The 23334-nt window shown below is 41.4% G+C and overlaps 1 protein-coding gene across 1 annotated transcript in view; it reads right to left on the bottom strand.

Moving 5' to 3' along the window:
* The window catches only part of Usf3 (upstream transcription factor family member 3), a 55771-nt gene extending 41375 nt beyond the window's left edge, over window positions 1-14396 (bottom strand). The window contains exon 1 of the mRNA XM_055625010.1: window positions 14157-14396. The gene's annotated coding sequence lies outside the window, so the exon portion shown is untranslated. The remainder of the gene's footprint in view (window positions 1-14156) is intronic.
* Window positions 14397-23334: the final 8938 nt, after the last annotated feature.

Genomic DNA, 23334 nt, shown 5'->3' with positions numbered 1-23334 from the left:
TAAAATACACATTTAAAATGTATGAGCACACATACAAATATGATTAGAAAGAAAATACATTCACATGTTAAGAATCATTTATGAGGAGCTGGGAGGGAAGGCACACACTTGGAGGCAGAGGTAGGCAGATCTCTGTGAGTTTGAGGCCAGCCTGGTCTACAAGCAAGTCTAGGACAGCCAACACTACAGAGAAACCCTGTCTCAAAACAAAAACAAACCAAAATCATTATGAGCTGAGTGTGGTGACATAAGCCTTTAATTGAAGCAAGAGGTAAAAGCAGGTGGATCTCTGTGAATTCAAGGATAGCCTGAGCTACATATAAGATGCTGTCTCAAAAACCTTCTTTGTGGCTTCAACATTTTCTTCCTTATAAACTTAATTCTTTTAAAAGATTCACTTATGCTGGGTGGTGGTGACATACACCTTTAATGTCAGCACTTGGGAGGTAGAAGCAGGGTCTCTGTGAGTTCAAGGCCACATAGTGAGCTCTAAGACTGCTAGGGCAACACAGTAAGGCCCAGTCTGGGAATAAAAAGATTTACATATTTCAACTTTATTTATACGTATGTGTTGTCTCTATGCACCACATACATGCAGTGCCTGTGGAAGCCAGAAGACAGCACTGGACACTCAGTAACTAGAGTTAAAGATGGTTGGGAGCCGCCATGTGGTGCTGGGAACTGAACCTACATCTTCTACAAGAACAAATGCTCTTAGCTATCTAGACATCTTTCTAGACCCTAGTTTTAATTTTTGTATACTCTATAACATGAAATAAAACACTTTCCATCTTGAAATATTTAATTTTTGGTTCCCTTTTTGTTATTTATTTTTTAAACTAAAAATGACTTTTGAAATTTGTAATTTCTTAGAAGCTGGAGAGATAGCTCAGTGGTTAAGAGCACTGTCTGTTCTTTCAAAGGACCCAGGTTCAATTCCCAGCACCCACATGACAGCTCACTACTGTCTGTAACACCAATTCTGATGCCTTCACAATAATGCACACAAAATAAAATTAAATTAAAAAAGAAATTTGTCATTTCTTGTGGCCACTGTACACATTTTTCTTACATGTGCAATGATTATATGTTAGTAGCTCCCTAGGAACAAAATCATAGTAAACATTTTAGACATAAAATGTCTGTTATTTGAAATTAAGCTTCGTATGGTAACAATGTTACCATGCACTTTCTTTCTTTCCACATTTGCCTGGCACATGGCACCTTTCTTACCTCCCCACATTGATTTATGGTTTTGACTTATGTCTGACTATCACAATCTAGAGACTTGTTTGTGTACAATCTGAAATACATTTTTGAAACGAGAATTTATTCCAGTCACATGGTATAACTACTCACACACTCACATTCCTGTTTCCTCTTTCTGTTCTTTTTATTTATATGTATCTAATAAAGTTTTCCTCTTTATTTTTCTCAGTATATATATATATATTAAATGCCCTTAATAATATATATCATATTGGATATTTGTTAGCTTGTCTCCTCTCTGTTTCCTAAGATTCTCCAATTCAGGTGGGTGGTATTTATCTAAAACCAGGCACTTGAGCTCTTTGAACCAGGCTTTGGGAAGTCTTCGCAGATGACCTTATTTATTTATTTATTTATTTATTTATTTATTTATTTATTTATTTGTTTATTTATATGAAGCGATAGGGTCTTAGAATTAAGGTGTGTCACGCAAGCCTGTGACTGAGTACAGATGAAGGGAGAGGCAATAGTAACTGGCTTGTGTTGTTCAGAAATAGTGCTGAGGGTAAAGACCCACACATATTCAATACACATGAAAACCATTTTTCTGAGAATTTTCAGTCAGTGGCTGATCAAATGTGCAGGTGTAGAAACCAACAGTACTGAAGTCTAAACAGATTTCCCTCCTATTAAAAACCATCAGCCAGTCATAGTAATGCACCCTTTGAATCTCGGCACTCAGGAAGCTGAGGTGGACTCTGAGCTCCAGTGTAGTCCCGAGTTACAAACAGCTTCCAAGCCAACCCATACTATACAACAGGAAGCTGTCTCATGGGACTGGAGGACAGCTCAGTGGTAGCTGAGTGACAGGGCACTGCTGCTCTTCCCGAGGACCAACACCCACATGGTGGCTCAGAACCCTCTGTAACTCCAGTTGCAGAGGATCTGAAACCTTCTGGCCTCTCTGGGCACTATATATAGTATACATATGTACACACAAACAAAACATGCATGAACATAAAATAAATGATAAAATCTTGTAAAAGTTTAAAAAAAGAACCTGTCTCAAAAAAGAAAGCAATGGTTGTAGAGAGGATTCATCCATTAAGAGTATGTTCTGCTCTTGCAGAAAACATGGGTTTGGATCTCACAACCATATAACTGTAGCTCCAGAGATCTGACACCTCTGGCTTTTGTGAGCACCAGAACTCACATGTATGTACCCACACAAGAAACACACATACATGCACATAATTAAAATGAAATCTTAAAATAGTAGGTATTTAAGTAAACAAAAGCTATTAAGCAAACTGCATCTATGATGTTCCCCTCGCCCATTACGAAAGGTTTAAGACACTCTGCTGCCCAGCAACCAACTGCCTACCACTGACTTCCACCAGGGGCTCACTAAAACTGTCTGGAATGTTAGAACTAAGTATAAGACCTTCCCTAGATCTATAGCCCATGTTTTAACATCACATAAGTTTTCTCTGCCCTGTGGACAGAATTTTGGAAAAATCCCTTGCCCTGGTCTTCAATTCATTTAGTCAATGGTTAAATCACAGTGCCATATGTGCAGCTGCCGAAGTTTTTATTTCAGAAATTGCTTTAAGTTTCTGAAAACTTTCTGATTCTCACTTCCTTTTCACAGCAATCATTGTTAATTTATAGTAATGGCAGTTTCTCAAATCTTTGAGGATATTTTGGGACAAAAACACTCCCTTATGTCATATTCAACTTAATTTCTCTAAGATTAACTTATGTGTTTGGCTTGGTCTTTTTTGGTAATACTGTTGATTCTCCTCAAATATACAATTCTTGATTAAACAAAACACTGACTAGTGTTGGTTTTCCCAGCACTGCTGTAAAGAGCATACTTCCTTGGGTGTGGTGGAGTACACCTGTAATCTCCAGACTTGGGAGACCTCTGAGCCATGAGACAGAAATTTCCAAGCCAGCCTGGAACACATGGTGAAACCCTATCTTTAAAAGCTTCCTAGTCAATGCACCTCAACTAAGAATCACTTTTTAAAGGACTTGTGTGTGTGTGTGTGTGTGTGTGTGTGTGTGTGTGTGTGTCTATGTGAGCTTGTGTATGTATGCGCCACAAGTGTCCAAGCGCCCACAGAGCCAGAGAAGAGTTGGATTCCCCAGAGCTGGAGTTTTATGCAGTTGTGAGCTGACTGCTATGGGTGTTAGGAACCAAACTCAGTTCCTCTGGAAGAATAGCAAGTCCTCTTAACCAATAAGCCATCTCTCCAGCCCCAGGAACCACTGTTTCAATATATGTAAAAGTCATTCCTCCTTGCCATGAATGTGTTTGCCGACTAGATGCATTTTAGCTATCAAAAGTACCTGTGAGCAGAAGCTAGCAGCCTGGTGTGCCTCTGAAGGAATGAGCCCCACAATCATAGCGGAATCAGAATTTTCTAAGATATGCCAATGGTGCTCTCTGGCTCCACAGAGTCCACGCTGGAAATGCCCAATTCATACAGGTATGCTATGGTAGCTATTCGTTCTACTTCATTTCTGTTGCTGTGATTAAAATGTCCTGACAATATCAACTTAGGAAAGAGTGTTAATTAATTTTCAGTTCCAGGTCACAGTGCACCACTGAGGAGAAGTTAAGGCAGGAGTTTGAAGCAGGTCACATTGCCTCTACAGCTAGACTAATGTATCCTTGCTTGGCTGCTTGCTTTCTCAGCTTCTTTCCCTTTTTTTATCTGTTCAGAATGCCTTGTCTAGGAGATGAGGAAGCCTACTATGATCTGGATCTCCCTGCACCAATTAATAATTAAAACTCATCCCCAGACATGCCCACAGTATAGCAGGATCTAAATATTTCATTATATTAGGATTCTACTCCTGGGAATTCTAGTTTGTGTCAGGTCGTTGGATAAAACTAAGCACCTAGCAGGTACTGGGTCCGGTTGCTTTTAAGTCTAGGTACTTTCTCACCACCTTTAATCTACTCCAAATTCAATCTTTAGCTTTGGGTTTTTTCCAGAATTGACTTGAGAAAACTTACTTGAAGCATGAATGAGATTTATAGATTTCTTCACATGGTAAGATTTGGCACTAGTATGAATCCAAAAGCTTTGTAATTTTCAGAAATTCCAAACATTTTTGAGCTGCAAAAAATAGCCTTCCCAGGGTTTGAGCACTAAGGTCTCGATCCTTATTGCCCCATTTTCTGTTTGTTACTTAACTAGCACTTTTTTCATTATGCAAATAAAATATATTTATAATAAACTATTCAGATAATACTATATGACTTAAGTTATAAAAATACTATCTTTGTCCTTTCACCCCTCAAAATTCCTGAAACACTTGTCAAGTAATGTTTTATTTTTGCCTTCTATGCTCTGCCCAAACACTGACTGGTAGGCCAGCTCACACCCAGAAGCAATTAATTTTTCTGTCTTAGAGAAAAGACTGTCTAAATATATTTTCTAGAATTCTGTAAGAAATGTATTCAACCATTACTTTATCTCAATATGGGCTCATGGGTATCTTATTTTCTGAGTCATAATTCAATGCTAAAGTTATTTTATTGCTGAAATTGCTCAAGCCTTGGCTATTGTGCTCTAAACACACACACACACACACACACACACACACACACACACTTCCCTTTGGGCATCATGAGATGCTTGAGGTACACTTTGCATCTCCCTGTCCCTGCTGTAAGAAAACTTTGTTCCTTTTAGTGGAGAATGCAATTTAGAAAGCATGACCTGGGTGCCAAGTGTGCTCTCTCCTACTGCTCCTGGGCCCCGTCAGCTTACCAGCCCACACAGACACACATACCAATTCAGGGCTTAGAGCTGTCTTTCTCCCTTGCTAATTCGCAAGGTCTTTCTCTGAGAGAACTTGCTTCTCAATACCTATAGTTATTTCAGATTTGCTCAACCCACTGTAAAGTAACTCTAGAGTAAAGAATTCATACCACTCACATGGTTCTTTTAAGGAGCAGCTGGTATCACACATACTCAAGGTCCTTCAGAACAGAGACAACTTCTTTGCATGTTAAGGCCCCAAATGATAAGCAGATTGTTGTTCAACTATTTGTTGAACATAGCTAAACCTATATAAAGATTATTGTGATCACTAATAAGCATCCTCTGTGGTGTACCTGACTCCACGAAATTCAAATCTATAAATATGTGTGTGTGTGTTTGTATTAAAAAATAAAAAAAAAAAACAAAGAAACAAATAGCTGGTGAGATAGCTCAGTCAATAAAGTGTTTTGCCCTGCAAGCAGGAGGACCTGAGCTCTGGTCTCCAGCACTCACATAAAGAGCAGAGCATATGTAACCCGAGCTCTGGAGAGATAGCACCAAGCAGAGCTACAGGTTAGGTGAAAGAGCCTGTCTCAAAAAACAAACAAACAGTAGAGCACAACTGAGGATGACACTCGACGTCGCTCTTTAGATGCATACATGCATGTGCATACACACAGGGAAAAGAAAAACCAACTCCTGAAACAGTTCCGAGCCATGATAGCTGCGTTCACTAATACAAGGGCTACCATGTGCCCTCCACATGGCCTTTACCCGAATCAGTGTGTGACCCCAACTGTGCCGTGAAAACAGCCTCTGACTCAGCATTCGGTTTTAAAGTAAGGACTCATCAGACTCTCAGCGTCTTCTCGCTTGAAGTCAGGAGAATGCCAGCAGCGCTCCCTGCAGGAGACTACAGTGACCCCACACTGCTCCAGCAAAGAACCCACTTCACAGCAGGAGCTCGTGGAGCTAGCTACCAGTGAGGGGACAAGTGTGAACTCATGTGAGTCCCTGCACTGGACACTTTCCATGTCCATACATCTTTCACCCCTTCATAACCCCCAGAACTAATCCTCTCAGTTCTCAGCTCTTCTCTCAGCAGTAATCTATTGCTTCCTCCATATTTGACCTTTTGTTTCCAAATCATAAAAACTTTCTTCACATTCAACAAGAAATTTGCTTTTTGTGTGTATCCTTTCACTTCACTTTACTCCACAGAACTTCCCCTCCTCTTCCCTGGCCAATCCTTCCTGACTCATAACTGTTTACTTCTGGATTGCTCAAAGCAATGGAAATACTTCCTAAGAGGCCAGGGACTGTGTTCATCAAATCAAAGATCTTCCTGAAATTCCATCCCTTCTGTTGTCCCTCTCTTTTCTCACTAACATGTCTCTTTTTTCCTAGTAGAAATCCTTGTTTCTTTCTCATTTGAGCTCCTATTTTCATTATTCTCTTCCCTTTTATATTAAAAAAAAAAAGGTTTCTAACCCCCTCCCATTAAAACCATTATATATAAAAATAAAGCTTCCTTTCAACTTTCCTCTTCCACTACACCTGTGGACAGGCAAAGCTCTCATTAGAACATTCAAAGCAAACGAAGAAGCCTATCTGGAACATACTAAGCTGCCTCACCATGTAAAGATCTACTTCAAAGTCTCTATTTTATCAATTAACCTACCTCTAATCTCAAAAGAAACAAACAAACTCAGATCTCCTTACCAAATGCTATTATTTTCAGCCCATTTACTTTTCCCTGGCATTATATGTTAGCTTATGCCCTTTTTACATGTCTGGCTTTAGATGGTTTATGCTCTATATCCTCTTCCTGTTCTTCATGGGTTTTATACCTACCCCAACATTCCACTGATCTTTTCCTCTAATTCACCAAATTCTGTCACGTTCTTCATGCTCCAGAATTTACAGCAGCCTCTACCTTCTATATACAGAGTTCCATATCCATGAATTTAACAATTCTTTTTGTGTGTGTGTGTGTGTGAGAGAGACAAGATTTTTTTTGTATGTGTGTAGCTTCAGCTGTCCTAGAACTAGCTCTGTAGACCAGCCTACCCTCAAACTCACAGAACTCTGCCTGCCTCTGCCTTCTGAATGCTGGGATTAAAGGCCACCACCATGCTGGAATTCACAATAGATTTTGTTTGTTTGTTTCTTGAGACGGGATTTCTCTGTGTAGCCTTGACTGGACTCACTCTGTAGACCATACTGGCCTCAAACTCAAAGAGAATCGCCTGTTTCTGCCTCCAAATTGCTGGGATTAAAGGTGCGCATAACCACACCTGGCTCTAATTCAATAATTCTTGAACCAAAAATATTGGGAGAAATTTTAGCTATACAATATATAGGTGTGTGTGTGTGTGTGTGTGTGTGTTCTCTTCTTGTTACTGTTTTCTAAAGTATAATATAGTATGTGTGGTAATACGTGCAATCTCAGCACTTGGGACACTGAGGCAGGAGCATAAAATGTGTGAGGATAGCCTATACAACAAGATCCTATCCACAAATAAAACCTCAAAAGAAATACAGTATTAATAGATATATCCATGCACTGCAATGATATTTACTCACTCACAGCCCACATATTTAATAGTGGTTCCCTAACCATATAACGGAGTTGAAGATTCCTATTACCACATATTTTAATCTCTTCTGTTTTTGTATATGTTTATAATATAAGCTCTATTGTTATGGCTGTATAATATTCATGGCAATACTGTGATAGTTAAGTTTGTAGCCTGGAAGAACAGACCTCAGCAGAAGACTTACATGTGTACCAGGCTATTTACCTCTAGGCTCATAAGCGTACACTATATGATGTCCACATGATAATGAAATCACCTCTACACACTTCTCAGACTGTATAGCATCTTCACAATGTATAGCTGAATTTAAGTTGTACAAAGAATTACAAATAATCTACAAGAAATTTAAAGTATATAGGAGGCTGTGCATAGGTTATGAAAGCTCTATGCCACTGTTCATGAGACTTTGGAAGGTATGTGTGTGTGTGTATATATATTTAAATTATGTGTATGTGTGGGGCACGGTATGTATTCCTGAGTGCAGATGCTTCAGAAAGCCTGAGGCATCAGACTTCCTAGAACTGGAGTTATAACTGGTCATGATCCACTCTATATGGGTCCTGGGAACCAAACCTGGGTCCTCTGTAGGAACACTGTGTACTCTTAACCACTGAGCCATCTGTCCAGCCTCCTAATGGATACTTTCATATATATCCTTAAATCTTTATACCTGTGAAGGGATACTGAAAAAAATTCTCTATGAATACCAAAGGACAACTGTACCCTTGCCCAACAACTACCACATCTGAACTCTGGGTCCTGGCTTTCCCCCACATCCACCTGGCACAACACAGAGGCACACGGAGAACTAGCTGACCATGCCATTTTGTTGCTGTTGTTGTTTTGTTTTTCCGGACAGGGTTTCTCAGTGTAGGCCTGGCTGTCCCAGACTCACTTTGTACATGAGACTGGCCTCAAACAAGAGATCTGCCTGCCTCTGCCTTCAGAGTGCTAGGATTAAAGGTTTTTGTCACCATGCCTGGCGAGATCATGCCATTTACTCTCCCTCTGATCCAACTCAGATATTCAAGCTCTTCCTGTTCTGATCGGTGGATTCATTTTTCCCTAAGTTCTTGCTATTCTCCCACCGAAATGACATTTTTACCTTTCTCTGTGTGTCTTAACTTCTACTCATCTTTCAAAGTCTGAGGCAAATCTGTCCCCCTTGACAAAGCTTCCCGGCGTCTCTAGCTAACACCAACCCTCTTCCTGTACTCTTGACTCTTTCGCTCTCACTGCCTGTTAACCTGTTACAACTCTTTTCTCTCTTTGTTAAGTTACTCTCCCCAACTCTGCTGGTACTTTTCCATGAAAATATGTCCTTATTCATTTTCCTCCATTTGAAAGGCTTCAATGTTTTCTTTCCTGGGCCTCATATCCTCTTTTTCTGAGCACCAGGCTTCTTGAACTTAATTTATACTTACTATTCCCTCTTCTGTATTTTCCATTCACTTCAGACAGCCAGTTCTGACTTTCATTACAAGAACTGCTTACACCAAGCTCACCAAAGGCTTCCGCACTGCCAAATCCAGTCCATCTGTAGAGAATACCTGCAGCTTGGGCTGTCTGGCAGCAATATCCTGCATCTCCTTTGAAGAGCTTCTCCACCCCATGCTTAAATTCAAACAGAACTTCAAACATGGGCTGACATTCTAGGTGTGGCACAGGGCTAACAGCTAAGACTCCCTGCACAAGAAGGAAGGCTGGCTGGAGGTGATCTAGTCCTCCAGACTTGCATTTCCTGCCCTTCCCAAGGCTTCACTGTTACATTCTTCTAGTTCTGTGATCTACCACAGCATAAATTCATAATTCTCCATTTTCTGCTTACGTTAGCTCAAGTCAAATTCTGCTGCTAATGACTAAAGATTAGTCCTGTGTGTGGTGAAGTAGAGCCAGTACCTTTCTCACTCGTGCTATCTTTTGTTTTTCTTCTCTGTGGCTTCTGCTGTTTAAGAAATTACAGCAGCTAATGTGAGAATTCTTTCACTAGGGGATCCAAGATGGCTTCATTAATTGGGAGGTAAAGATGTCTGGGGCTCCTCAACCAGCCACACAACGGGCAAAAGAGGAGAATCTTTCCTAGTTTTTCATCATCATTATTGTCGTTGTCATCATATCATAGGTTCATCTGGCAGCCAATGACTGCTTCAAGGAATCCCTTAATTATCTAATGTGGGTGTTCCCCCATCTTCCCTAAATTTTCTTATGAGCTGAGTTCACTATTTACTATTTCTGTATTCTCTTTAGCACCTATGGTGTTGGGTAAATGAAAGTATTCAATAAATACTTGATGAACTGAATTAAAAACACAGTATTAGCACATTAATAGGAGCAACTTATCAAGCCCTACTGATCTAATTAAAAGATCTGGCCTTCTGAAGTAGCACAATTGTACCCACATGGAACACTTAATGAGAAAAAGAAAAATTATCCAACTGCACAGTTAACAGTTTTCCTCTTAGCAAGAGTTTTACAAATATTTTATGGATAACAAGCTCAGGAGAAAAATGCTTAAGGTGTGTGTACATGTAGAACATTACACATTTTAGGGGTCTAAACCCATAACTAAAGTAAAGACGATACATAGTAGCAAGGTCAATTAATGCCAAATCAACTTTTGTTAAAGATCTATACAATACCCTTTGCATAATAAAATATGGCAGTCATATTTAACACATTTTTTTCAGTGTCTGTTAATCACAAATTCAGTACTAGAGGTGCTTATGGTTGGAATGTTCTAGCTCTGTAATATTGCAATAGTATCTAGAAATACAGTGAGGATCATGCCCTTGAACATAGAGGCCCTGAAGGCTAGCAGTCAGATAAACACATACCTGTGGCAATGTGGTAAGTACTAACATTGAAACAAGTGCAAGCAGTCTAGAACCACGAAAAAGAAACGGATCAACCTGCTGAAAAAATCAGGTAAATATATGGAAAAAGTCTGAAAGCAACATATGGTAGACCACAACTATAATCCCAGCACTCGGAGGCAGACACAGTAGATCTCAAAATCTTGAGACCAGCCTGGTCCACATAGAGAGTTTCAGGACATACTGTCTCAAACCATAACAACAAGCATTTCAGGAAGTAACTCAATACTAGTTAAAAGATGATGACACTGATAAGTGATAGCAGGAATCAAGCCCCAAAACAAGGTTGTAATAAATTCAAGAGTATTCTAAGGCTGGGCGTGGTGGTGCATGCCTTTAATCCCAGCACCCAGGAGGTGGAGGCAGGTAGGGTCTAGCCTGGTCTACAAAGCAAGTCCAGGAAAGCTAGAATTGTTGCACAGAGAAACCCTATTTTGAATAAACAAACAAACAAACAAACAAAAAAAGTATTTAACTGCAAAACAAAACACTCCTTGTCACTGAACTGTAAAAGAAATAAGCATGTGTGTTAAATTAATCCACGCTATCATTACAAAGCGAGTCTATTAAGCGGCATGTAGTATTAAAGTTCAAAGAGAGCTTATCATAAAACAAGGTGTGGGAGCCACCTTTCCTAGATTAGCTACTACGCCTCATCAAAGGCACTTCTCTTTAAAGCAAATGAAGACTATCAGACAAAAACACAACTGGACACAACTCGGAGGTCTACAGACTGTGGGAGGCCAGCTCCAGCAGGTACATCTGAATCACAGCTCTTGCGTATGTGGCTCAGGGACATGATAGAAGAGGGACAGGAAAGACGGTAAGAGCCAGAATACCAGGGAAACTGGACATGCTAATGTGGAAGAAGAAAACTTTACCTTGTTCCCATCCCTAAAAAAAACTACATACAGGTGACTACTGACTGTTGGAAGGAGAATTGGCCTCACCCAGGGTGAACCCCCTTACTGGGTGTCCAATTCAGAGTGCTCAGACTTCGAAACCATATAAACACTTTAATCCCAGCACTGGGGAGGCAGAGGCAGATGGATCTCTGAGGTCCAGGACAGCCTGATCTACATATTGAGTTCTAGGACAACACAGAGAAACCCTGTCTCAAAAAAACAAAACAAAACAAAACAAAACAAGATGCTGGAGAGATGGCACAGTGGTTAAGAGCACTGGCTGTTCATCCAGAGGACCCAGGTTTCAATTCCCAGCCGACATGGCAGCTCACAATTGTCTGTAACTTCTATTTTCAGAGGATCTGACAACCTCACACAGACATACATGCAGTCCAAAGACCAACATACATAAAATAATAAATTAATTTAAAAAAGAGTTCTCAAATACAAATGTTAAAAAACAAAACAAAAGTTGCTGTTGGCTTGGTAAGAATGGCTCAGTAATACTTGCTGCCAGGCTTGACAACTTGAGTACAATCCCACAGCAGAAGAGAGAAGCATCTCTCAAGCTGTCCTCTGATCCCCATACATACTGTGGCAAATGCAAGCAACTGCCCCACCCCTCACTAATGTAACAAAAAATCTAAAACTTCTCTTGGTGCCAAGTATGAGGGCACACACCTGAAATACTAGCATTTTGGAGATGAAAGCTTGAGGATTGTTACAAATTCAAGGTCAGCCTAGGAGCAAAGAGGCCACATAACAAAACACACACACACACAAACACACACATGCTCAAGGTGTATGTGCAGGTACATGCCAAAGATTACATATTTAAGGGGTCTGTCACTACAATTACTTCGACCCTATCCTATATAGTGTTGGTGGGGAGGGGAATTACAAGGAGTGGAGATCCATATCCTGAGAAACACCCATGTTATCAAGAGATCTTAATTGCATTATCTGTAGGAGTGAGGGGTCCAAAGGTTCACATGGAGGGCTGTGGGGCAAAAGTTGAATGCACAACTGAAGGCTTGCCAAGGAAAACCCTGGAATACAAGCAGAACAGTCTGGACATTGTACCGAGCCTAAGGTAATTTTCAGTCCTTGCTGCTGAGCAGAACTGCCTGGAATGCTCTAAGAGTATACCCACAGCCTAGCTCCCTCCAGATCAAAGGCAGTGTCTGAGAAATGAAACAGGGTGATTGTAACAAACAGTCCAGCTTAGGAACCACGGAGCTTGACCACAGGAAGCAACGATGTGTGATAACATTAAGACAAGTGTTCTTAGGAGGCAGCTGAGCTTGCTACCTGTGGAAGCTGCTCTTCCAGCCTAGGTTAAACAGTGGTGTTTTGCTGTTGTTGTTGTTTTAGTGTTTCGTGAACAGCTCACTGTAAAATCTTTGATTGCTGAAAACTTCTGTGATGTTCCAGTGACAGCTAAGCCGGAAAGTAACTTTTCTAAGTGGCCTTCAGTACACTGCAAGGAACTGCTTTTGTATTAGGAACTGTTCTAACTTTCATCAATGCACAGACCTCACAAAGCTACTTTTAAATATGGGGAGAATCTAACATTAGTCTATTTAGATGTCATGCTGTGCCCAATCTTTTAACATTGTGCCACAACCTCATCATTCACAAGGCTCATCCTTGAGAGCCACACAATGAGATTAAGTGGGGGGGGGGGGGGGAATCCTCAAGGTACTGAATAAGATTTCAATTTTGGGTTGGACCACATTCATGGTTATTTTGGGTCACATGTGGCTGGTGGGCCTTTGGTATGACATCTTGACACATGATGTTTCATTCACAACTCTTGGCTTCGGAAAGTTGAATGATTACAATGAATACTTTCATTTTGCAACAAATACTTTGGGTACTTCCCAAACAAATGAAAACACAGTATCTATTCAGCAAAAAGTCCTGGGGGAAAAGAAAAGGTCACCAAGGTGACTGTTGGGGCCCCAAAAAAGCAAGTTTGGCTGGCCATGCAGAAAAACTGCTGCAGGTCCACTTACTAATCAGAAAGTTTCCTTAAGAAATCTGTCCACCGTTACCTGTAAAGTTGGCCAGGACTGTCCTGTATGTTATTTCACTCTCCTTAGTGGTAAAATGTTATTCAAACATTAGTTGGATTTGGCAGTTGGTTTTATGTGATCTCTTATCTACAGACGAGGTCAATAAAAACAAAAAAGAGCCCCCCAGAGAAAAGAGAACTCAATCGTCAAAGTGCCCAACCTCAGCAAGAGCCCAGAAACCTCATGCTTGTTCAGGAAATACGAAATCGGCCGAGATGGGCATACGCTTGCACCAGTGGTATTCAGAAGCGAAAAGATGGGCTTCTAAAAAGAAAACGCCAGCTTAACTCTGCGACACAGAGGTGAAAGTTACAAAAGCAAGCAGCACGAGTTTGACGTGTGGGTCGGAAGGAAAGTCAGAAGACGAGGAAAGATATGGAAAGGATGGCAAAAGGTGAAGGAGGCGGGCAAAAGCCACCCACCAGGGACCTGGCTGCCCAGCTCTTTATGCACCCAGGACAGCATGGGGCCTCTGTCCGCCGGCGCGCACCGGGAGCAGGGCGAACCCCCGCAGGCCTGGCACCGAGGGGGCGAGCACGCCCCGGGCCGGGTGGGCACTCCGGGGTTCCCAGAAACGAGGGGCACTCAGACTAGCCCTCACCTCCGGCGGCTAGGAGGGGGTGGGTGGAGCTGAGCCCGGGGCCGCCCCCCGGAGCCGCCCCCGCGGCCGCGGCCCCGGCTGTCAGCGTCCCCTCCCGCGGCCACTCACCCGCCGGCGACGCGCTCCCGGCCGCGGTGGCGGCGACCCCCGCCTGGGTCATGATCCCAGGAGCGGAAGGCAGAGGTGTCTGGCCGTCCAGGCGAGCCTCTGGGTCCGCAGCCGCCGCCTGCCTGCTCCTGCGGGGCTGGGGGAGCGCGGGCCCGGGCCCTCCTCTCCCCCCGCCCCGGCCGCCTCTCCTCGCGGCCACCGCCGCCGCAGCGAGCCCGAGCCCTCGAGGCCGGAGACCCGGCGGCAGCACGGCCTCAACTTTCCCAGCCCCCCCTCCCCCCGCCCCTCCCGCCCCTCCCGCGGCCGCCGCTCCGCACGCGCGCACCCTAGCCTGTCTGCGCGGCGCGCCCGCCTCCGGCCTGCCAGCCGACCAATCCACTGCTGGGGATGCTGCCGTCCTAGCCAATCAGGAGACGAGATGCCCCTGCGCTAGGCTGGAAGGCGGGAGGAGGTGGGGAAAAAAAGCTAGGAGGGAACAGGCCTCAGGCGGCCCAATGAACACGGCCGGGGGGCGGAGGTGTGCAAGTTGGGTTGAAAGAACAGGAAATATTCTTAAAGGTAGAGTGACGGGCAGAAAGGAAAGCCAGTAGGTAGATGAGAAAGAGGTGGGCCTGGTTCCTTAAAGGGGACGCCTTGAGAAGCTAGAAACGATGTTGTAAGAAACTTCCTTGCATCCGTTCAGTACTGTGCTTCTGGCATCTTCCAGTGCAGGCTTAGAAGTGGAAAAAGTGAGGAGGAAGGCGCCAGAAGCTCTCGGAGATAGACAGGTCCCCTGAACCTGGAGGATTAGTAGGCGGGAAACGGAGGTGGAGAATCCAGTCCTAGCCGACTTCCCTTTCAGTGCAAGATCTTTGCAGAACCAAGGCTGCTGGATTTCGTATATTGTGGGTTCCTGACGTCCTTTATTTGCAAGAAAGCACTAAGGCCATTTTCAGAAATGCCCCGGATCCCCCAGCTGAGGGAGACAGTGTGTGGTTTGGGGGAATGAGAGTTGGAACCAGACACCTGTATCTAGGACTGGAGACAGAGTCCTCAGGTTTGGAGCATCCTAAGATGTGTTTGGAGCTCTCGAACCGTGGTCCCAACTACTTTTTTCTAGTTTTATTTCATTTCACAAGCCTGTCTCCCTGAGACAGGTGTCTGTTCCTCCACCTAGTGGTGGTGAAAGATTTATGAGCTTTTCACAGCCAGATAGAGTCAGTTGTGCTAGAGCACAGGGCATAATGGGAACTATTTGAGCAGACATTGCGTTGAGAAAAAGGTAAACATTAACTCCGTTTTATGTTTACTTTGCATTTTGAAAGTCGGTGATGAAATATGCCTTAAATGTTACTTCAAAACTGGTCCTAAAAAGCAGTTTGACTTTTGTTTTTCACTTTCTTGTCATTTGGTCCCGGCCAGTAAGTTTTAGTTAGCCTTTGAATAGATTTGTCACTCTCAAGTCCATGCAGCAAGGACCTTATAATTCAGATCTGTAATAACACGTTCATGAAACTCTCATGTTAATATGGCCAGCTCCGCGAAATCATTTCCATTGTAGTAAAAATGTAAGGTTTTATGGGCAAAAATATTAAACCCAACTTAACTTCCGGAACTGTAATACATTGATTGTAAGTTAAAAAGCAAACATTTTGGGTTTGTGTTGTTTGAGACAGGATTACACTGTAAAGACTAGGCTGGCTTTGAACTCGCAGAGATTCAGCTGCCTCTTCATCCCGAGTATGAGTGCTGAATTAAAAAGGTGCACACCGCCTTTGACCCCAACTTACTAAGGGAGGCAAAGGCAGGCGGCTCTCTGAGAGTTCCAGGCCAGGCCAGTCTAGTCTACAAAGCAAATTCGAGAGACCCAAGGCTATACAGAGAAACCTTGTCTCAAAAAACCAAAAAGTTCACACCAAATCCAGATGCAAAAACAAAATTTTGATGATTCAGAAAACAGAATTTAAGAGGTTTTTAGGTACCTCATAGTTAGACATGATTTGAAAAGAAAAGAAAAAAGCCGGGGGCAGGAGGAAGTCCATGCTTTTAACCCAGCAGAGACGGGAATCTGCATTAGTTTGAGGTCAGCCTGGTCTACAGAGTGAGTTCCATGACAGCCAGGGCTACACAAGGAACCCGATCTTGAAAAACACCCTAGCTGGTTCAGGACATCATTAAACTAGTGACCTTCCTACCTCTGCCTCCCTGGTGCTGGAAATACAGATATCTGTGTGTGTGTATATATAAAATACATATATATATATATATGTATACTATATATACATAGCTCTACTCCATTGCCAGTTTTTTGTTGTTCTTTTTGTTTTTTTTGTATTAAGTTACGTGTTGCAGTGACCTGACAGCTTAAGGAAGAGTTTTTTGTTTTGGTTTTAGTCTTAAAAATAGAAGGGAGTGGCAGTGGTATAGTATATACCTTCAATAGTATATACATATATATATATGTGTGTGTGTAATATATATATATATATATATATATATATATATATATATATATATATATATATATTATACACACACGTGTGTGTGTGTTCTTCTTCAGACATTATAGGAAGCACCTCTGACCAAGGTGTAAAAGTTCTTTATATGTTGTACTAGGGCTTTCAGCCATTGTGACTTGGGTTTTGCTTTTTATAAGAATGGCTTACATTTACTAACCTGTTTCATCCACATAACCACCCTATAATATAGCTATGTCATCACACTTAAGAAGTTGGGGCCTGAGAAAGCAACTCAGCATCACTCAGCTAAGTGGCATGCTAAGGCAGCAAAGGCCATAATAGAAATGCCAACTCTACAGGCATTTCCCATGTCTTCATAGTCCATCTTTTTTTCAGATTTATTATAAACCTGTCAAATTATGCCATTGCTGCATGTGTTCAGTTTCTTAATGAGGTGTTTAAAAGCACAGCCAGGCCCCACATGGTGGTGGCACACGCCTTTAATCTCAGCACTTGGGAAGCAGTCAGGTGGATCTCTGTGAGTTGAAGGCCAGCTTGTTCTACATAGTCAGTTCCAGGCTAGAAAATACTATCACTTATGTCCATCTTACAGATTATTTCTAGATCATGTTCCTGGTGCTACATCTAAAAACAATTTTTTAATAGAGTTAATACGTGTAACACCCCTGGCTGTCCCGGACTTGCTTTGTAGACCAGGCTAGCCTCAAACTCATAGAGATCCGCCTGAGTGCTGGGATTACAGGCATATACCACTGCGCCTGGCTTCTAGATATTCTCACTGTTTTATTTTCCTATAAGTCCAAGGGACATTTTAACGATGTTTAAGTTTTGGAGACAGGCCCTTTCTATGGAGTCCTTGGCAATCCTGGAGCTCTGCCACACCCACTACAACACCTAGCTTACATTCCTTCCTTATGACTTGTTCTCACTGTTGTCCAGGTTAGTGTTGCTCAGCTATAAGTAGCTAGGACTGCAGAGGACTGAGCCACCATGCTTTTAAATTATTATTTTTATATTATGAACATACTTGATAAATTTTCCCTACATAATTGTTGAAAGTAATATTTCTTCATGTGCCTTGGCAAAGTAATCATGCAAATACAGATATATTTCTATACTTAATTCTGTAGCTAGCACTGGCTGGTTTAGGTTGAAATTGACATTTTATCTTTATTCAGCTTTGTAAGATGTGAACTCAAGTATTAAAGTTCTCCAAATACCATCAGCATCTTCTGTTTCATCCTATTACCTGTAATTAAAAATTACTTATTTCCAAATGCTATGCTTTGTCTTTGGACTATGACAGTATACAATAGTATATAAGTGCTGAAAGCAGCTTTCTTCACCTTCTTTCCAATCTTACAAATAAAAAAGACATAATCTCAGGGCTGAAGAGAAGGCTCAGCTGCTAAGAGCACTGGCTGCTCTTCGAGATGACCTGGGTTCAATTCCCAGAACCCACACAGCAGCTCACAACTGTAACTCCAGTTCCAGGGGGTCCAACACTCTCACAAAGACATACATGTAGGGAAAACACAATGCACTAAAAGTAAATAAATACAAATAAGTAAATCTTAAAAAAAAAAAAAAAAACATAGGATCTCACCATCTCACCAATAAGTATGGTAGCTGCAGGCTTTTATAGCTTTCAAGTTGTCTCTTTAATTCCCGTACCCTTCAATTTTCCGACATAATTATGTTAACTTTCATTGTCAATGTCACACTCTGGATGTACCTGTAAAGAAGTTCCCTAAAACTTTTGACAGAAGAGGGGAAGACTCAGCCTGAATGTGTCACTCTCTATGGGGCAGGGTCCCCAATGGGTGGAGGCTGGAAGAGGGAGAGATGAACACCAGCGTTTGTCCCTCTCCTTCCTGATTACAGAGGCATTTGTAATGAGATGCCTCACACTCCCTCTGCTATGCCTTCCCCATCATGATAGACTGTGGACTGTATCCCTTCATTGGGTGGGTGGTGGTGGGGTGTTTGTTTTTCGAGTCAGGGTTTCTGGGTAGCCTTGGCTGTCCTGGAGCTCTGTAGACCAGGCTGGTCTCCAGCCTCCCAAGCTCTGGGATTAAAGGCATGCACCACCACTGCCAGCTTCCTTCAATTTTTAAGACCAAAACCAAAACAAACAAACAAACAAAACTTCCTTAAGCTGTCAGGTCACTGCAACACATAACTTAATACAAAAAAAAAATAACAACAACAAAAAAAACTGGCAATGGAGTAGAGCTATTGTGATAAATACAACCACATATCTAAGCTTTTCGTGTTGGAGGAACGTAATTTGGAGCTGAGGACTAGAACTCTAGAATGCAGTAAATCTGTTTACTTGGCCTTCAGATGGTTATATTTAGAGAAATGCACAGTGGAGGCCAAACTCAATTTCAGAAAAGGAACTAGGACTCTTCCAAGATTACATTAGAGACTATTCATGATATATTCTAGTAGAGAACTTATCATATTCTCATCAGTCAGAGAACATGAAGCACAATTTGAAGCAACAGGCTATTTGTTTGATGAAGAAAATTTTTAGATGGAACAGAATTCAGGTGATGGTATAAGTACTGCTCACTACACTTACTGAAATGTACAGAGGGAGCAAAAGATGAAAATTTACAAGCAAGTTCAAAGTGAAAAATAGGATAAAGTCAAAGCATCTATAATTATTAAGAGATTATTGCCATTAAGTGAAACCTCAGACCCTTCACTAGGGCAACAGAAATGCTATATGTAAAAACTCACCAACCAAGGGCTCCATTAAAAAAAAAAAGAAAAGAAACTCATTTGAAAGGGAAAACCCAAGAATATCTTTAGAGCTCCCTGCTCAAAACTAAGTGTCTAGAGTTTTCTCAAGGTCAATACAACCAAGAGGCAAGGAGAAAATCTTTGGTTTTTAGAGACAGGGTTTCTGTGTAACCTTGGCTGTATCAAACTCAGACTGCCTGCCTTTCAGAGTGCTGGGATAACAAGCATAAACCATTGCCCATAATCTGTATCTTTTTAAGATTTTATTTATATGAATACTCTATCTGCATTTACATCCGCACACCAGAAGAGGATATTAAAGGGTATAGATGGTTGTGAGCCACCACATGGTTGCTAGGAACTGAACTCAGGACCTCTGGAAGAACAGACAGTGCTCTTAACTGCTGCTGAGCCTTAAACTGTCAGCAATGGGGCTAGTTTAGGAGGCAAGAAAGGTTTGTCAGAGGTTTATGGCAGGGAGTTCGATAAGGCCCTTAAGGCTTAGCAATGTGTGGCAGGGTCAGATTTGAAAACACCAAGGTCCTGAAAGGCCATTTGCATGAACTGGAAAGGTAAAGGCCCCAGAGATGTTGGAGATGCCAAGAAACATGAAATACTTGGGAATGAAAGCTGAAAAGTTTAAAGAGAGGCTAGGTGTGCTTCAGGTAGACCATTTTCTTTTATGCATTAGGGTAGAATACGATGAATTACAGAACTTTCAGATCCTGGAACAAATTCTACATATCCTTTTTGTATATTGTTCAGATTAATTTGCTAATGTTTTAAGGATATTTTTTTATTCATGAGATAACAATCTATAATTTTCTTGACCTTATTTTTACCAGCATAATGCTCTCCTCTTTTTAAAACATTCTTTTGTGTGTTTGGGTAGGTGTAGAGGTCAGACGATGTTATGTGGCAAATCAGTTCTCTAGTTGCAGCACATGGACTCCAGGGATTGAATGTAGGTTGTGAAGCTTGGTAGCAAGCACCATTACCCACTGAATCTTCTTGTGGCCTGATTTTATTACACAAAATTTACAAATAAGCCACAACTAAAATGACCATTTTTTCGTTTGTACCATTGGTCATATGTTTTTGGTCCATTTTATTTTCTTAATATGGCTTTACTTCTATACTGATTTCTATTTTTCATTTACCCTCCTTCAGGTTTAACATCTCCTTACCCGTTCCTCAACACTTATATACTTGATTCAAGTTTTTCTGTATACACACTCACCAGTACATGATACTTTCCAACTTTCTATAGCTGTATCCCAGTTTTTCTGTTCTATATTTCAAATTTCATGTGATTAAGAATTGAGTTATTTACACGTGCTTAATTTCCAGGCATGCACAAATTTCAAAAATATGTTATCTGGGGTCATGTAAAAAATTCTCAGACAAAAACAAAACCAAAAAAAAGGGGGTGGGGCAGAGGCCCACTACTAACTACTTAGGAAGGTAGTTAGGCAGATCACTGTGAATTCGAGGTCAGCCAGGTCTACAAAGCGAGTCCCCTGCCACATCTCTAATAGAGGCTGGAGATACCGTTCAGCATTTAAAAGCATTTGCACCTGTTGGTTCCTAGCACTCACATCAGTTTACAGCCACCTGTAACGTTAAGGTGGTGCTGAAAACGTGGAAGCAGTATTAAATTTTAAGCCAGCCTGCTGATGCTGTTTACAGATCAGTCTTTGCTTAACAGTGCAAGGCAGTCAGTTCAGGTACAGCTAGGTATCCCCAGGCGAGGGCCACACCCTCTTTTCACAATTTCAGTCACTGCCAGATCTCTTCTGGGTATGCCCCATGATCAAATGTCATGATCTAAGTTGGTGTGCTAACCTGCAATTATAAAACCATCAAGAACTATTAATTCAGTAATCAAGTTCTAAATTTCACCCACATTGTAAACCATGTGCACCTTTGATACCTCACAGACACGACAAATAGTTGGCTACTAGATAGATAGTAGTTACGGAAGTTACACTTATAAGACTAATCAGTGTTTTTTTAAATGTAAGAGTAAATATGACACATCACTTGAGTAAGTAATGTTTAATGGAAGTCTGAGAGATTTGCTCATTTGTGAAAAACAAAAAACAAGAAGTCATTCCTGGGATCAACTGTCATCCACTAGTTGAAGAAACTGTGATTAGTTAACAAAATACAGGAGCGCTGCAGAGATAGCTTAGCAGGTAAGAGCACTTACCAGTCGTGTAGGAAACCTGGATTTGAATCCCAGCATCCATATGGCAACTCACAACCATCTGTAACTCCAGTTTCAGAGGCTCTGACACTCTCTTCTAACTTCATACATGCATGCACACACACACACAAAATTAAAAACAAACATGAACACAAGACCTAGGGATGGTGCTTTGATTAGAATTTCTCTTTAAAATAGGGTCTATGTAACCCAATTTGGTCTTAAATTCAAGTTTATTGCCCCAGTCTCGATTCCTGATGCAAATGATAAAATGTTTAAGTCATTCCTAATTAGTCTCTCTAAAAATCAAAATATGCCAGTGTGATGCAGCCTGCTACTTTTAAATTGTAGCTTGATTAAAGATCGGAATGGAATTAAGCTATACCAGTTTAGAGAAATAAATTAGATTTATGTAATCATAACCATAACAGCTTCTGATGCATAAACTGACTTTTCAACTCCCCAGCCTTTTAAATCTCATAAATGCTTGTTTATATTTGAGGCAATGTTAAAAGTCAGTGTAAAGAATTTCTCTCCATACTGCTTTTTTTTTTTTTTTCTCCCTAGACAGGGTTTTTCTGTGTAGCCTTGGCTGTCCTGGACTTGCTTTGTAGACCACACTGGCCTCAAACTCCGAGATCCGCCTACCCCTGCTTCCCAAGTACTGGGATTAAAGGTCCACATTTTTGTATGTTAAAGCAAACTCAAGTTTGATAAACTTTTGTTTGTTCACTTGTAATCAGCCAGCCAGAAGTAGTAGTGTATGTACAACTGTGATATCAACACTTAGGTGGAAGTGGATCAAATATCCAAGTCCAGCCTCAGCTGTATAGCAAGTTCAAGGTGAAACCTTGTCTCTCAACTAGCTGTCTCCCCAAAGGGTCCTTCACTTAGACATCTATTTTCAACAGAATATTACAAGCCTGGAGAGATGGCTCAGCAGTTAAGTGTACTCACTACTATTCCAGAGGATTTGCGTTTGGTTCCCAACAGCTGCCCAGAAACCCAGCTCCAGACCCTCTGGAAGGCTCAACATTGTCTCTCCTCTCTGACTGACACATAAGTAATCTCAGTACTCTGGAGGCAGAAGCAGGTGGATCTCTGTGAATTAAACACCAGCCTGGCCAGGGCTACAAACCAAGACCTGTTTTTATTTTTATCTTACCTCTAGAGACCATAGCCCTCAACTTACTATCATTACCGTATTCACAAAACTTAAAGATGACGTGCTTAGTAAACTCATAGAACCTATTTAGGTGAGACACAAGGGGAACCTGATAGTTTTCTTTAGTATGAGAAATTGCTAATGACAAGCAAAATGCCATCACTGATCAAATCTTTTTACAAAATCACATCTGATAATGCCAAGGTTTCTCAAAGAGGAGCTAAATGGATAATCTCCAGAAGTTTGGTTGACAATCCATTACTTAGGTTATAGCTATTTAACATGTTTTAATCCATACTTAATTCCTATGTCTTAAGTTGTTGAGGGCAGTAAATAAATGACTTTCTAATCTAATGTTCAGAAAATTGCAAAATATTCTATCCAATACTACCTCTTCCTAGATTTAAGCTTTCATCACAATATAACAAAAAGGTCCTTTCTTAGACCAACACTAGGCTTAAAAAAGTGTTTCCATATATCTCAGATGAGTAACTTTGCCCTGGGTGGCCTGAGGGGAAAAGGTAACTCTATCTACCATTAACTACTAATGTCTGTCTTTTTTTCACTTGTTGCTTGGAGTTAATTTCTCATGAC

The sequence above is a fragment of the Psammomys obesus genome, unplaced genomic scaffold, assembly GCF_907164565.1.
Source record: "Psammomys obesus unplaced genomic scaffold, mPsaObe1.curated_primary_1811, whole genome shotgun sequence".
NCBI lineage: Eukaryota > Metazoa > Chordata > Mammalia > Rodentia > Muridae > Psammomys > Psammomys obesus.
This window is presented reverse-complemented; position numbering and strand designations above follow the sequence as displayed.